Here is a 15,959-nt window from a genome sequence, read left to right on the forward strand (position 1 = left end):
AGAACTACAGTCTGTCATACAGAGTGAAGTAAGTCAGAAAGAGAAAGACAAATATTGTATGCTAACTCACATATACGGAATCTAAAAATGGTACTGATGAACTCAGTGACAAGAACAAGGACGCAGATACAGAGAATGGACTGGAGAACTCGAGGTATGGGAGGGGGCGGGGGGGTGAAGGGGAAGCTGAGACGAAGCGAGAGAGTAGCACAGACATATATATACTACCAACTGTAAAATAGATAGTCAGTGGGAAGTTGTTGTATAACAAAGGGAGTCCAACTCAAGGATGGAAGATGCCTTAGAGGACTGGGGCGGGGAGGGTGGGGGGGACTCGGGGGGGGAGTCAAGGAAGGGAGGGAATATGGGGATATGTGTATAAAAACAGTAGATTGAACTTGGTGTACCCCCCAAAAAATAATAAATAAATAAATAAAATTTAAAAAAAAACATAAAATGTCCTGAGGAAATAAGAGAATCTTACTTTAATATTTAACATCATTAAATAAATTAATTTTCAAGTTAAAATGATGTAATAAATAGTGTGAAGTGAAAATTATAACTCCAGGTAGGTTAAAAACACTAATAAATTTCTAATTACCAAGACTGTATCTAGGAGCTAGAAAAGCAAAGGTAAAGTTTACTTGGAATCCTAGCAGGTCTTGAACATGTTATCTCACTATTTCTTGCTAATTTCTCAGAAATAGTGGATAATGGTAAAGTTGTAAATAGATAAATATTTAATTAGAAGCAAGAGGAAGGAAAGAAGAAAGAAAGGGAATGAAGGGTGGATTCTAGAGACAAGTAAATCCCATTTAGCTCAATGTCCATTTTTATGGAAAATATAAGAAATTTCAAAGGAGTACTACAATCTGTTGAAAAATAACATAAATTCATTAAGAACAAATTGTAGCGTTAAGAAAGCATAGAGATAATTATTTTTCATTATATCAAATAAACATCCAGCAGCTTTCTTGAGATCCCCTTTCCTGAGACCCCCTTTGGTGGAGGAGAAAATATGAATTAAAAATTCCAAAAATTCTTTTGGTTTGACAATTTGGCTTCAACTGGTTGAAATGCGTTAGCATTTCTTCCAGTTAGCAATGTTATCGATGGCTTTATTGAGCTGACAGGTGACAGTGATTTGCCTCAAGACTTAATTTCTTATTTTGAAACACACCTTGGAGGAGAAAAAGATTGAGGACTTTGAATATGTAGTGTTAAACACACATTTCCCAAAGAACTTTGGAATATCTATCAACAAACATGTGACAATATAAGAACAAAAACACTGTAGAGGCTTTCACAACACAACGCAAAGCTCTGTTACAAATATGCATCCTAGTGTTTGGAAAATGATGCCTCTCTTAATGAAGGAAGAAATATTAGCAAAAGAGAAAATGTACAAAGCCAAATGAGGAGACAAATCAATAACAGCAACAAAGTATAAGATACTATAAGTAAAAGACTTGGAAGACAAATGCTTAGGTACAATCCCCAAAACAAAATCAAATATTTGCAAATATTGCCATGAATCTGCACACATTTTAAATGTATTCAAATATTTTGTATTTCATAATAAAGTCTTTTTAATTTTGTTATTCATTTCTCATGTTTCTCATGTCCTTTTTAATGTCCCTCTTCTATTTTTTGTTATTTTATCTTTTACAGTAAAATTACCTTACAGCCAGCTCGTTATATGATGATGTTTGTGGCAGAAGTGATTGTGGAAAAGATATCTGTGACAAAGATGTTTGTGGCAAGAATATCAAACATGATACAATATACCCAGCATCCAATAAAAAAAATATAAGATATATCAAAAAGTGATAAATGCACAGTGTGAAGAAACAAAGCAATCATCAGAACCAAATTCAGATATATTAAAAGCTAAATAGAAAGATAGTAAACATGAAAAATTAGATAGGTAATTTCTGCGGAGAGATGGGATATATAAGAAACAATCAAATGAAATTGTCAGAAATACAAAATGTTGTAACAGAAAAGATTTTAATGGACCCATTAGTAGATTTGACAGAGCTGAAGAAAGAATCAGTTAATTTGAAGGAAAGGCAACAGAAATTACACAGGCTGAAGCACAAAAAGGTAAAGTGTGGAGGAACAAAAAGACAGAGCATCCAAGACCTGTGAGATATCAAATGGTTTAAAATAAGGATAATTGGAATGCTAGAAGGAGAAGAGAGCAGGACAGATGAAATACTTGAAGAAATAATATCAAAATTTCTGGAACACCAAACCAGAAATCCATGTAAAATAAACACCCCAAGCACCAAATCTAGGGATTATCATATTCAAACTGCAGAAAACCGAATAAAAGAGAAATTCTTGAGGGAAATTAGAAGGAAAACAAAAACAGAAACAAAACCCCCCCCACAACTTTACCTACAGAGGCACAAGGATAAAATTAAAACAGATTTCTCATCAGAAACCATGTGAAAAGAGAATAATAGAGGGCTTTAAAGTGTTGAAAGAGAAAAAAAAGAGCCCTCTCAATCCAGAATTCTCTATTCTGCAAAAGTGACCTGTGAAGAGTTTCTCAGACGCAAAAAAAAAGCTGAGAGAATTGTTAGTAGATGTTCCCTATGACAAAAGAACTTAAAGAAAGTTCTTTAGGCAGAAGGAATACAAGTAGGGTCAGAAACAGATCTACATAAATAAGTGAGTGTTAGAAATAGGATAAGGGTAAGATCTAACTTTGTTTCTATTATTTTCTATCACCCTAAAAGACAGTTGTTTATTTAAGCACTAGCTGTAAAAATGGATTGAGTGTTTATGTTTATAGTGTATCTGAAAGTGAAACATATGATAACACTGACATAGAGGTGGGAGCGAGATGGGAATATACTGTAATAAGGTAATTTTACTACATATAAAGTTGTATAACATTATTTGCAAATAGGCTCAAATAATTTCTAAAAAGCATATTTCAAAGTCTAGCACAACCACTAAAAAGTTTTTTTTAATGTGAATACGTGAATAAAAAAATAAAATTGAAGGAAAAATTTTAAAACCAGAAAGGATAAGATAAGGGGAAACAAAAAACAAAGAATAAATACCATAAATAGATAACATGTAGCAATATGATATATTTTAATACCAATATATTAATAATTACTTTAAATGTGTGTCATTTAAACACACCAGTTAAATGACAGGGATTGTCATACTGGTTAAAAGGAAAACAAAATAAAAAACAACAGCAGAAAAGAAGACTCAACTTTATGCTAGCTACCACAAACACACGTTTTCTTTCAATATGTAGCTGTATTAAAAATTAAGGGGTGGAGAAAATATACCATGCAAGCACTAACCAGAAGGTTTTAGTAGCTGTATTAATTCCAGACAAGGCAGACTCCAAAACAAGGAAGATTATGAAGGATAAGGAGAGATATTACATAACAATAGAGGGATCAATTCTGCAAGAATACATAAAAATATTATACATGCATGCACCTAACAACAGAGCTTGAGGCAAAAATTAAAGGATCTGAAAGAATAAACAGACAAATCTACCATGATAATTGAAGACTTCAACATCTTTTCTCAATGATAGATTAAACAAAAAATCAGCAAGCATAGAAACAATCTAAGCATTATCTCATAACTTAACCTAACTGATATTCATGATATATTTCATCCAACAACAGCAGAATACATATATTTTAAGGATACAGGGAACATTCACCAAGATAACCATATTCTGGGCCATAAGGCAACTCTAACAAATTTAAAAGAATGTGAGACATATCGTGCGTATCCTTGGACCATAACTGAATTAAAGTAGACATCAATAACAGAAAGATAACTGACAAAATTCCAAATATTTGAAAGTTGAAAAGTACACTTCTAAACAATGCGTGGATCAAAGAGAATGTTTTAAGAAAAATAAACAATATTGTGAACTAAATAAAATGTACCAAAATTTGGGGGATGCAGCTAAAGTAGTGCAGAAAAGGAAATTTGAATCACTGAATGCACATATTAGAAATGAAAAAATCTCTAAAATTAATAATCTACATTTCTACCTAAGAAACTAAAGAACAAATTAAACCTAAAGAAATGTTTCCAAAGTAAATAATAAAAATTACAGCATAATTAAATTGAAAAACAGAAAGACACTAGAGAAAACCAATGAAACCAAAAGCCGATTATTTGAAGAGATCAATAAAATTGATAAATCCCTAGTCAGGCTAACCAAGGAAAAAAAGGGAAATGTCACAAATTACCCATATCATTTAAGAAAGAAAGGGAAATAACTACTGATCCCACAGACATTAAAAGATAATAAAATATTATTTTAACCAACTCTGTGCCCATAAATTAAAAATCTTAGACAGAATGGGTCAATTCCTTAAAAGACACATACCAGCAAATCCATTAAAGAAGAAGTAGCAAACTGAAAAGCCCTATATATATATTAAATGGATTAAATTTATAGTTTTAAATCTGCCAAGATAAAAGTAAACAAAACCCTCTAGGCCCAGATAAGTTTCACCATTGAATTCTACCAAGCATTTCAGAAGATACAATACAATACAAAAATAATACAAGCCTACATATTCCTTCACAGAAGATGGAAGAAGAGGGACCACTCTAAAATCATCCTATGAGGTCAGCATTAGGCTAATACCAAAAGTAGACAGAACATTACAAGGAAAGAATCCTACAGAACTTCATCTCCTATGACAACAAACACAAGAATTCATAACAAATATTAATAAATCAAATCCAGCAATATATAGGAAACACAAGACATCACAATCAAGTGGAGTTTATCTCAGGAATGTAAGACTGCTTCAGCATTCAAAATTAGATCATTGCAATTCACCATACTAACAAACTAAACAACAAAAAACATTATCATGTTAATACTTGCAGAAAAAACTTTCAACAAAAAGTAATATATATTCATTCATGATACATTCTCATATACTAACAATAACAACTCTTTGCAAGCAAAATCCTTTAACCTAATAAAGGATCTATCAAAAATCAGTGATTACCTCGATACTTAATGAAATGCTTTTCTCCTAAGCTTTACAACAAGGCAAAAATGTTCTCTCTTGCTTTTCCTATTCAACATCATACTGGAGTAGAGAGAAGAATCAAGATGGCGGAGTAGGAGGACGTCTGCTCACTCCCTCTTGTAAGAGCACTGGAATTACAACTAACTACTGAACAACCATCGACAGAAAGACACTGGAACTCACCAAAAAAAACCACCCCACATCCAGAGACAAAGGAGAAGCCACAATGAGAGAGTAGGAGGGGCGCAATTGCATTAAAATCAAATCCCATAAATGCTGGGTGGGTGACTCACAAGCTGGAGAACAGTTATATCGCAGAAGTCCTGAGGGTTCTGAGCCCCACATCAGGCTCCCTAACCTGGTGGTCCAGCAAAGGGAGGAGGAATCCCCAGAGAATCAGACTTTGAAAGCCAGAGGGATTTGATTGCAGGACCTCCACAGGACTGGGGGAAATGGAGACTCCACTCTTGGAGGGCACACAAAAAAGTGTGCTCACCAGGACCCAGGGGGAAGGAGCAGTGACCCCATAGGAGACTGAACCAGACCTACCTGCTGGTGTTGGAGGGGTGCCTGCAGAGGTGGGGGGCAGCTGTGGCTCACTGAGGAGACAGGGGCACTGGCGGCAGGGGCTCTGAGAAGTACTCACTGGCATGAGCCCTTCCAGAGTCCACCCTTAGCTCCACCAAAGAGCCTGTAAGCTCCAGGGCTGGGTCGCCTCAGGCCAAAGGACCACCAGGGTGGGAACACAGCCCCACCCATTAGCAGACAAGCAGATTAAAGTGTCACTGAGCTCCACCCACCAAATCGGATTAAAGTTTTACTGAGTTCCACCCACCCAGACCAACCCACCATCAGTCCCTCCCATCAGGAAGCACCCATGAGCCTCCTAGAGAGCTTCGTCCACGAGAGGGCAGACAGCAGAATCAAGCACTAGCACCACTATTTCATCTTGTGGAACTGAAAATCACAGCCACAGAAAGAGAGAGAAAATAAAAAGGCAAAAGACTTTGTACCAGATGAAGGGACAAGATAAAACCCCAGAAAAACAACTAAATGAAGAGGAGAGAGGCACCCTTACAGAAAAAGAATTCACAATAATGATGAAGATGATCCAGGACTTTGAAAAAAGACTGGATGCAAAGATCAAAAAGTTGCAAGAAAAGTTTACCAAAGACCTAGAAGAATTAAAGAGCAAACAAACAGAGATATGCAACACAATAACTGAAATGAAAAATACACTGGAAGGAACCAATAGCAGATTAACTGAGGCAGAAAGACGAATAAGTGACCTGGAAGACAGAATGGTGATAATCACTGATGTGGAAAAGAATAAAGAAAAAAGAATGAAAAAAACTGAAGGCAGCCTAAGAGACCTCTGGGACAATGTTAAACACACCAACATTTGCATTATAGGGGTCCCAGAAGGAGAAGAGAGAGAGAAAGGACCCGAGAAAATACTGGAAGAGATTATAGTTGAAAACTTCCCTAACATGGGAAAGGAAAGAGCTACCCAAGTCCAGGAAGCACAGAGAGTCCCAGGCAGGATAAACCCAAGGAGAAACATGCTAAGACATATAGTAGTCAAACTGACAAAAATTAAAGAGAGAGAAAAGTTATTAAAAGCAACAAGGGAAAAACAACAAATAACATACAAGGGAACTCCCATAAGGTTAACAGCTGATTTTTTAGTAGAAACTCTGCAAGCCAGAAGGGAGTGGCATGATATATTTAAAGTGATGACCGAGAAGAACCTACAACCAAGAATACTTTACCCAGCAAGGATCTCATTCAGATTTGATGGAGAAATCAAAAGCTTTCCAGACAAACAACAGCTAAGAGAATTCAGCACCACCAAACCAGCCTTACAACAAATGCTAAAGGAACTTCTCTAAGCGGGAAACATAAGAGAAGAAGAGCATCTATAAAAACAAAAACAAAACAATTAAGAAAATGGTAATAGGAACATACATATTGATAATTACCTTGAATGTAAACGGACTAAATGCACCAACCAAAAGACACAGACTGGCTGAATGGATACAAAAACAAGACCCATATATATGCTGTCTACAAGAGACCCACTTCAGACCTAGGGACACATACAGACTGAAAGTGAGGGGATGGAAAAAGATATTCCATGCAAATGAAAATCAAAAGAAAGTGGGAGTAGCGATACTCATATCAAATAAAATAGACTTTAAAATAAAAAATGTTACAAGAGACAAGAAAGGACACTACATAAAGATTGAGGGATCAATCCAAGAAGAGGAGATAACAGTTATAAATATATATGCACCCAATATAGGAGCACCTCAGTACATAAGGCAAATGCTAACAATTATGAAAGAGGAAATTGACAGTAACACAATCATAGTGGGGGACTTTAACACCCCACTTACACCAATAGACAGATCATCCACAAAGAAAATTAATAAGGAAACACAAGCTTTAAATGACACAATAAATCACCTGGATTTAATAGATATCTATAGGACATTACATCCAAAAACAGCAGATTACACTTTCTTCTCAAGTGCACATGGGACATACTCCAGGATAGATCACCTTTTGGGTCATAAATCAAGCCTTGGTAAATTCAAGAAAATTGAAATTGTATCAAGCATCTTTTCTGACCACAATGCTATGAGATTAGAAATCAATTACAGGAAAAAAACTGTAAAAAACACAAACACATGGAGGCTAAACAATACGCTACTAAATAACCAACAGATCACTGAAGAAATCAAAGAGGAAATCAAAAAATACCTAGAGACAAATGACAATGAAAACACAACGATCCAAAACCTGTGGGATGCAGCAAAGGCAGTTATAAGAGGGAAGTTTATAGCGATACAATCTTATCTCAAGAAACAAGAAAAATCCCAAATAAACAATCTAACCTTACACCTAAAGAAACTAGAGAAAGAAGAGCAAACAAAACCCAAAGTTAATAGACACAGAGAAATCATAAAGATCAGAGCAGAAATAAGTGAAATAGAGACAAAGAAAACAATAGCAAAAATCAATAAAACTAAAAGCTGGTTCTTTGAGAAGATAAATAAAATCGATAAACCTCTAGCAAGACTCATCACGGAAAAGAGGGAGAGGACTCAAATCAATAAAATTAGAAAGGAAACAGAAGTTACAATGGACACAACAGAAATAAAAAGCACCATAAGAGATTACTACAAGCAACTATATACCAATAAAATGGACAACCTGGTTGAAATGGACAGATTCTTAGAAAAGTATAACCTTCCAAGACTGAATCAGGAAGACATAGAAAATATGAACAGACCAATCATGAGTAATGAAATTGAAACTGTGATTAAAAATCTACCAACAAACAAAAGTCCAGGACCAGATGGATTCATAGGTGAATTTTATCAAACATTTAGAGAAGAGCTAACACCCATCCTTCTGAAACTCTTCCAAAACATTGCAGAGGAAGGAACAATCCCAAACCCATTTTATGAAGCCACCATCACCCTGATACCAAAACCAGACAAAGATACTACAAAAATAGAAAATTACAGACCAATATCACTGATGAATTTAGATGCAAAAATCCTCAGCAAAATACTAGCCAACAGAATCCAACAACACATTAAAAGGATCATACACCATGATCAAGTGGGGTTTATCCCTGGAATGCAAGGATTCTTCAATATATGCAAATCAATCAATGTGATACACCACATTAACAAACTGAAGGATAAAAACCACATGATCATCTCAATAGATGAAGAAAAAGCTTTTGACAAAATTCAACACCCATTTATGATAAAAACTCTCCAGAAGGTGGGCATAGAGGGAACCTACCTCAACATAATAAAGGCCATATATGACAAACCCACAGCAAACATCATTCTCAATGGTGACAAACTGGAAGCATTCCCTCTAAGATCAGGAACAAGACAAGGATGTCCACTCTCTCCACTACTATTCAACATAGTTTTGGAAGTCCTTGCCACAGCAATCAGAGAATAAAAAGAAATAAAAGGAATCCAAACTGGAAAAGAAGAAGTAAAACTGTCACTGTTCACAGATGACATGATACTATACATAGAAAATCCTAAAGATGCCACCAGAAAACTACTCGAGCTAATCAATGAATTTGGTAAAGTTTCAGGATACAAAATTAACACACAGAAATCTCTTGAATTTCTATACACCAACAATGAAAGATCAGAAAGAGAAGTTAAGGAAACAATCCCATTCACCATTGCAAAAAAAAGAATAAAATACCTAGGAATAAACCTAACCAAGGAGGTAAAAGACCTGTACTCAGAAAACTATAAGAAATTCATGAAAGAAATCAAAGATGACACAAACAGATGGAGGGACATACCATGTTCTTGGATTGGAAGAATCAACATTGTGAAAATGACTATACTACCAAAAGCAATTTACAGATTCAATGCAATCCCTATCAAATTACCAATGGCATTTTTCACAGAACTAGAACAAGAAATTTTACCATTTGTATGGAAATGCAAAAGACCTCAAATAGCCAAAGCAATCTTGAGAAGGAAAGACAGAGTTGGTGGAATCAGGCTTCCTGACTTCAGGCTATAGTATAAGGCTACAGTGATCAAGACAGTATGGTACTGGCACAAAAACAGAAATATATATCAATGGAACAGGATAGAAAGTGCAGAGATAAACTATGGTCAACTAATCTATGACAAAGGAGGCAAGGATATACAATGGAGAAAAGGCAGCCTCTTCAATAAGTGGTGCTGGGAAAATTGGACAGATACATGTAAAAGAATGAAACTAGAACACTTCCTAACACCATACACAAAAATAAACTCCAAATGGATTAAAGACCTAAATGTAAGGCCAGATACTATAAAACTCCTGAAGGAAAACATAGGAAGAACACCCTTCAACGTCAATAACAGCAAGATCTTTTTTGATCCACCCCTTAGAAAAATGGAAATAAAAACAAAAATAAATAAGTGGGACCTAATGAAACTTCAAAGCTTCTGCATAGCAAAGGAAACTATAAGCAAGACGAAAAGGCAACCCTCAGAATGGGAAAAAATATTTGCAAATGAATCAACAGACAAAGGATTAATCTCCAAAATATATAAACAGTTCATCCAGATCAATATCAAAAAAAACAAAAAACGCAATCAAAAAATGGGCAGAAGACCTAAATAGGCATTTCTCCAAAGAAGACATATGGATGGCCAAGAGGCACATGAAAAGCTGCTCAACACCACTAATTACAAGAGAAATGCAAATCAAAACTACAATGAGGTATCACCTCACACCGGTTAGAATGGGCATCATCAGAAAATCTGCAAACAGTAAATGCTGGAGAGGGTGTGGAGAAAAGGGAACCCTCTTGCACTGCTGGTGGGAATGTAAATTGATACAGCCACTATGGAAAACAGTATGGAGGTTCCTTGCAAAACCAAAAATAGCACTACCATATGACCCAGCAATCCCACTACTGGGCATATACCCAGAGAACGCCATAATTCAAAGAGACACATGCACTCCAATGTTCACTGCAGCACTACTTAACAATAGCCAGGACATGGAAGCAACCTAAATGTCCATCAACAGATGAACGGATAAAGAAGATGTGGTACATACATACAATGGAATATTACTCAGCTGTAAAAAGCAATGAAACTGGGACATTTTTAGAGACATGGATGGACCTAGAGACTGTCATACAGAGTGAAGTGAGTCAGAAAGAGAAAAACAAATATTGTATATTAACACGTATATGTGGACTACAGAAAAATGGTACAAATCAACCGGTTTGCAAGGCAGAAATAGAGACATAGATGTAGAGAACAAACATATGGACACCAAGTGGGGAAAGCGGGGAGGGTTAGGGAGGGGACGAATTGGGGGACTGGGATACCAAATTGTATACTCTAAATATATGCAGTTTATTGTAAAAAATTAAAAAATAAAAAGTTAAAAAAAGAAAAAAAACCCATGCAAATCCTGTGTCTACCCCTTACCATGTGATGTACAGGGATGCCCATCTTCTCTGGGCATCAGTTTCCTCGTCTGCAAAGTGGGAGTAACCGAGGTTCCCATAGAGGATCGTTGGGGAGACTGAGTGAGAATGCAGGTGACGCCCTCAGCTCACCTGGTCCAGACGTGGTGCCCCTGCTCCCAACAGCATTCCAAAAATTTGATTGATGTATCTTCATGTTCATTCAGTTCAAAATGTTATTTTCTAACTTAATTTGTAACTTTTTGGACTGGATGAACATGAAGATATTTTACAAGTAAGCTGTTTAATTTTCAAATAGTTGATGATTTTCTAGATATCTCTCTATAAATTATTTATACTGGAAGTTCTAGTTAGTGGAGTTCTAGTTAGTGCAGTAAGGCAAGAAAAGAAATAAAAAAGCATACATTGGGAAGCGAGAAATAAATCTGTTTTTACTTAGAAATATTATGATTGTCTATGTAGAAAATTCCAAAGAATCCACAAAATAGTCCTTGAACTAATAAGTGAATTTTGCATAGTCTCAGAATACAAATTTGACTTACACAAGTCAATTGCATTACTATATATCACATGAGCAACTGAAACCTGAAATGTAATAAGAGTAATAATAACAACAATACCATTCACAATAGCACCCAAAACTGAAATACTTAGGTATAAATCTAGATAGGTAAAGATCTAAATATGAAAACCTACTGATGAAAGAAATCAAAGAAAACCTAAATAAATGAAGAGTTATATAGCATTCACGGATTGGAAGACTCAATAGTATTAAGTTGTTTCACCCATTTGATCTCTAGATTCAATACAAGCTCAATCAAAATTCCAGTAAATATATTTGTAAATATCAATAAGTTGACTTTAAAATCCATAGGAAAATTCAAAGGAAATTTTGTGAATCAATTCTCAAGAAGATGATGAAATAGAAGCTAACATATAATAAGGAACTAAATACCTAAGACCAGCTCAGTGGATCTGGAATGTACACCAGAGAAGGGTTCAAATGGGGATTGCCAACAAACAACAACAACAAAAAGAAAAACTAAGAAGAAAAGAAAAAAGTTGAAAGAGGGGGGTAGTATCAATTAATCAACAGCAGATCTGCACTATAATAAATGAAGGAAGTCCTTCAGGCAGAGAGGAAAGAGGACTGGGTGGAAATACAGACCTACTCAAGGGAACGGGAAGCACTACAAATAGTAACTACATAGGAAAACATGTATTTTCTTATTTAAATCTTTTTAAAAATATTGACTGTTTAAACAAAAACAATATGTATTGTGAGGGTTATAACACATGTATAGGTAAAATGTGTGGTAATAGCATAAAGCATGGGAGGTGAGAATAGAAATAAACTATTGTAAGAGTCATATACTCTATCTAAAGTAGTATAAAGCTATTTAAAGGTAAAGGTGTATCTAAAGCAACCACTAAAATAAAATAAAAACAAAGAGTTAAAGGCAACAGAAGAGACTGAAAGAAAAGAATGCATACCCTGTGATTCTATTTACGGGAAATTCTAGGAAATGCCAAATAATACACGGAGACACAAGACAGCTCAGTGACTGTTTTGCAAGGGGTTTGGGAGAAGGGAGGAATTACAAAGAGGCATGAGGAAACTTTCAGGGGTGATGGGTAAGTCCAGTGTCTTGATTGTGGGGTGTTTTCATGGGTGTACAAGAAAAAAAAAATGGAAGCCAAACACTGGAGGGGTTTAGAAAATCAAAGTATATGTTTTGAACCATAAAGTACAAGTGTGTGTAATAAGCCTTCATTGTCGATACCAAATGGCTCCCTTTGCAGCTCTTCAGTGTAACACCTGCACTTCCTCTCACTGAATAACAATCTATTTTGATGGATGCCTGAGGAATAGAGCATGAGTCCTTTTGCAGGCTCAGTAGAACAAAGCTGGATTCCCAGACAATATTCTAATAAGCTTTTTAAGATTCCAAATACCATCTGTTTACTTTATAACTCACTCAGATGAGAGTTAGTGTTTTGGCCACAGCCACATGAAGCCTGCTTTGAGGCCAAATCTCCACTAGGCTGTATTTAGAGGAAGCGTTTGAGGTTTGCTAAATATAGGTAAGAATGGATTATCAACTGGATTTTTCATGGAAATGTAAAAAGATTAAAACAGGAAACATGAAAACAAATATGCATCTTTCACAGAGCTAGAGGGTAGAAAACCAATTCAGCTCAGTGAGAAAAATAAAAAAGATGATCAGCTTTTCCAACGGCTGAAAGAGATGCTATTGGAAAGAAATGCGTTTCACGAAGTAGAAGCAGAGTTCAAAAACTTCAGCTTTTGAGCGATGTGGAGCTGCAAATGTGGGTGGGATGTGGGTACATTTTGAAAGGGAAGGAGGTGGTAACGTTGAACTCGTGAGATTTAAGAATAATGCAAGAAGAATCAAATGGCTCCCCAATTCTCTGACTGTAAAAGTAAAACACTTCCCACCTCACAAAGAAAGGCATCCTGATGTGCCCCAGGATTTATGCTGCTCCCAACATGTTCATAAACAATAATTTGATTTGCACAAAGTCGCTTAACCTTTCTGAGTCACTGTCTCTTTATCTATAAAATGAACCTTTGACCTAGATCAAGAATTTTCAGTGAAAGGCACAGATGTGCATCACATGAATACAGCTGTCCAGATGATTATGGAAACCTCCGGGCCAGCTGACTTCTGATGTACATTTCATCTGTCATCTACTACAGATCTACTTTTCTTCAACATTGTGGTCATTCGCTCTCCACTTATTTGTACTATAATACTAACTTTCTGGATATTATAATAATACCAGGTGTTAGTGTCTCCTTACTCCAGTTCACACAGGTTCCCTGACCATGGCTTCCTTTCTTCCACTTCTTTAAAACTTCATTTAACTCATAGTTTAGTTTCTACTGCATCAAGACTAAACCTCTCTCCTGGTTTACCCTATTCTGGTTGCCAAATCCACAACCTGAATCTGGACTTTCTAACCATTCTTTGTTTTAGAAGATCACCTATTTATTGACCACCCAGTAGGAATCGTCTGTCTTCGTAACAACAAAAATCCTCCAGGAGGAGGCAAGTAGTTTCAGAAAACCTATACAAAATCCTAATGAAACAAATTTTCTATTTAGTGGAAAAAGTTGCCTATAATTTTAAAACCAGCCTATACTATTCCTAAAAAACGATCTCTTTACCTTACACACAGACAAAAGCAGAAATTCCACAGACTCTACAACTGCCCAAAGACCATGAGTGAGAAGAAAGTTGGGAAATGAAGTTATTGAGGCAGAAATTCACCAGATAAGCCTCAAAGCTCCATGTGTGTGAAAACGTACTTCAACATTTTCTTTCGATAGTTTTAAGGGCTGCTATCCATGAGTTACAGCTGCCTACAGGTGTATACAGTCTATAATTACCTATCTAACATGTTTTTACAGAAAGAGAATGGATAAGGATATAGATATCATGTATATAGTGTACTTAGCACTTCCCTTTTATGCCTCTGGGGGTTAGAAATCATGCTATTTCAAGTGATTAAATAATCATAAATTGATGGAGAAGGGTGATAAACAGAGGCCTAGCCAGGGTTTACCCGGAAGACATGAAATCTGAAAATGAATTCCTGTGCAACTGTCATCAATATGAATAAGCTTCTGTTTATATTAGCCTTGTGAACACTTGGGAAAAGTTAAAAGTATCTGCTGGCTTGTAAACTCTATATGGCCTTATACTTGTTTCTGCCTGTTCCCTTGTGTCACTTGTTCTAAAGAGGCAAACTCAGATTCTTATGACAGAGTAACAAGGAAAGGAAACACAATTAAGTTTCTGTTCTCTTTGCTATAGTGTGTGGATTTTTTTGCCCCGATACTAGGGGAACTATTCCTCCTCCTCCTCTACTAGCGTAGAGTAACTTTGATCTAGATCAGTTCTGCAGAATGATTATAAGGAAACTTAAGTATCACATACCCTAATACGACCATTTGACAGAAGAGTAAACTGACACACAGAAGGTTTAGATCCTTTTAAAGGAGTCAGGATTTAAGTCAATTTGAAATAGAGGTATTTTCCATTCAACCTTCCCAAGTGACTTAGTGCTATATATGCTATAGAATGAAAGTCCAGTGATGCTGTGAGTGTGTGGCTAAACCAGATGTGAGAGTTGCATTGCTCCATGTTGGTCAATGACCCTTTTTCATCACAATCTTTAGAATTGAAACAAGATAAACACCAAGTGTCCTCAGAGCAACAATAGATGCATGTGTGAATCAGGCAGTCTCAAGAAAATCCAGTGCATATTTTGCTCTCACGAAATCTCCTTTATTCATATTTCCAAATCACCCATATCTGAAATTTCTGTTGTATACAATTCAACACAGACATATGGATAAAGAGCTAGATATAAATTTGAATTTTTGAATTACCATGTAAGAGATTGTTCCTTCACTCTGGAAAGTCATAGTTATGTTTTGTTGATTTCCTCTTTTCTTTCTTTTTTTTAATCAATAAGCAGTTGGACTTTGGCCATGGCTAAAATAAAAATGAGACTTCTGCCAGGTCCTTTACAGAAAGAGGTCACTTCTCGAGACCTATAAGAATAGCTGTGAACATAGACACCCACGTGGAGGTGTGGACATTGCAAGGATGTGGATAGTTGTATGGAATCCCTTTTCAGGGATGGTTGACAAACAGAAACTCCATACTTGCTAGACAGCGAAGATATCAACTGTATCCTTCCAGGACTGATAACTGAAGTTCCTTCTTTAGATGGGAGATGCTAATACTCATGAGAACAAAGTTACATAAGACGCGTGGGGTAAGAGAGAAGAAAAAAGTATTATGAAATTCTAAAGGGAAAACGTATGCAGAAACTATACAGAAAGGACCACCTAGAGAATAAATGGTGGTCCATTTCCATGACTTTAA

This window comes from Hippopotamus amphibius, chromosome 12, assembly GCF_030028045.1.
Source record: "Hippopotamus amphibius kiboko isolate mHipAmp2 chromosome 12, mHipAmp2.hap2, whole genome shotgun sequence".
NCBI classification, from domain to species: Eukaryota; Metazoa; Chordata; class Mammalia; order Artiodactyla; family Hippopotamidae; genus Hippopotamus; species Hippopotamus amphibius.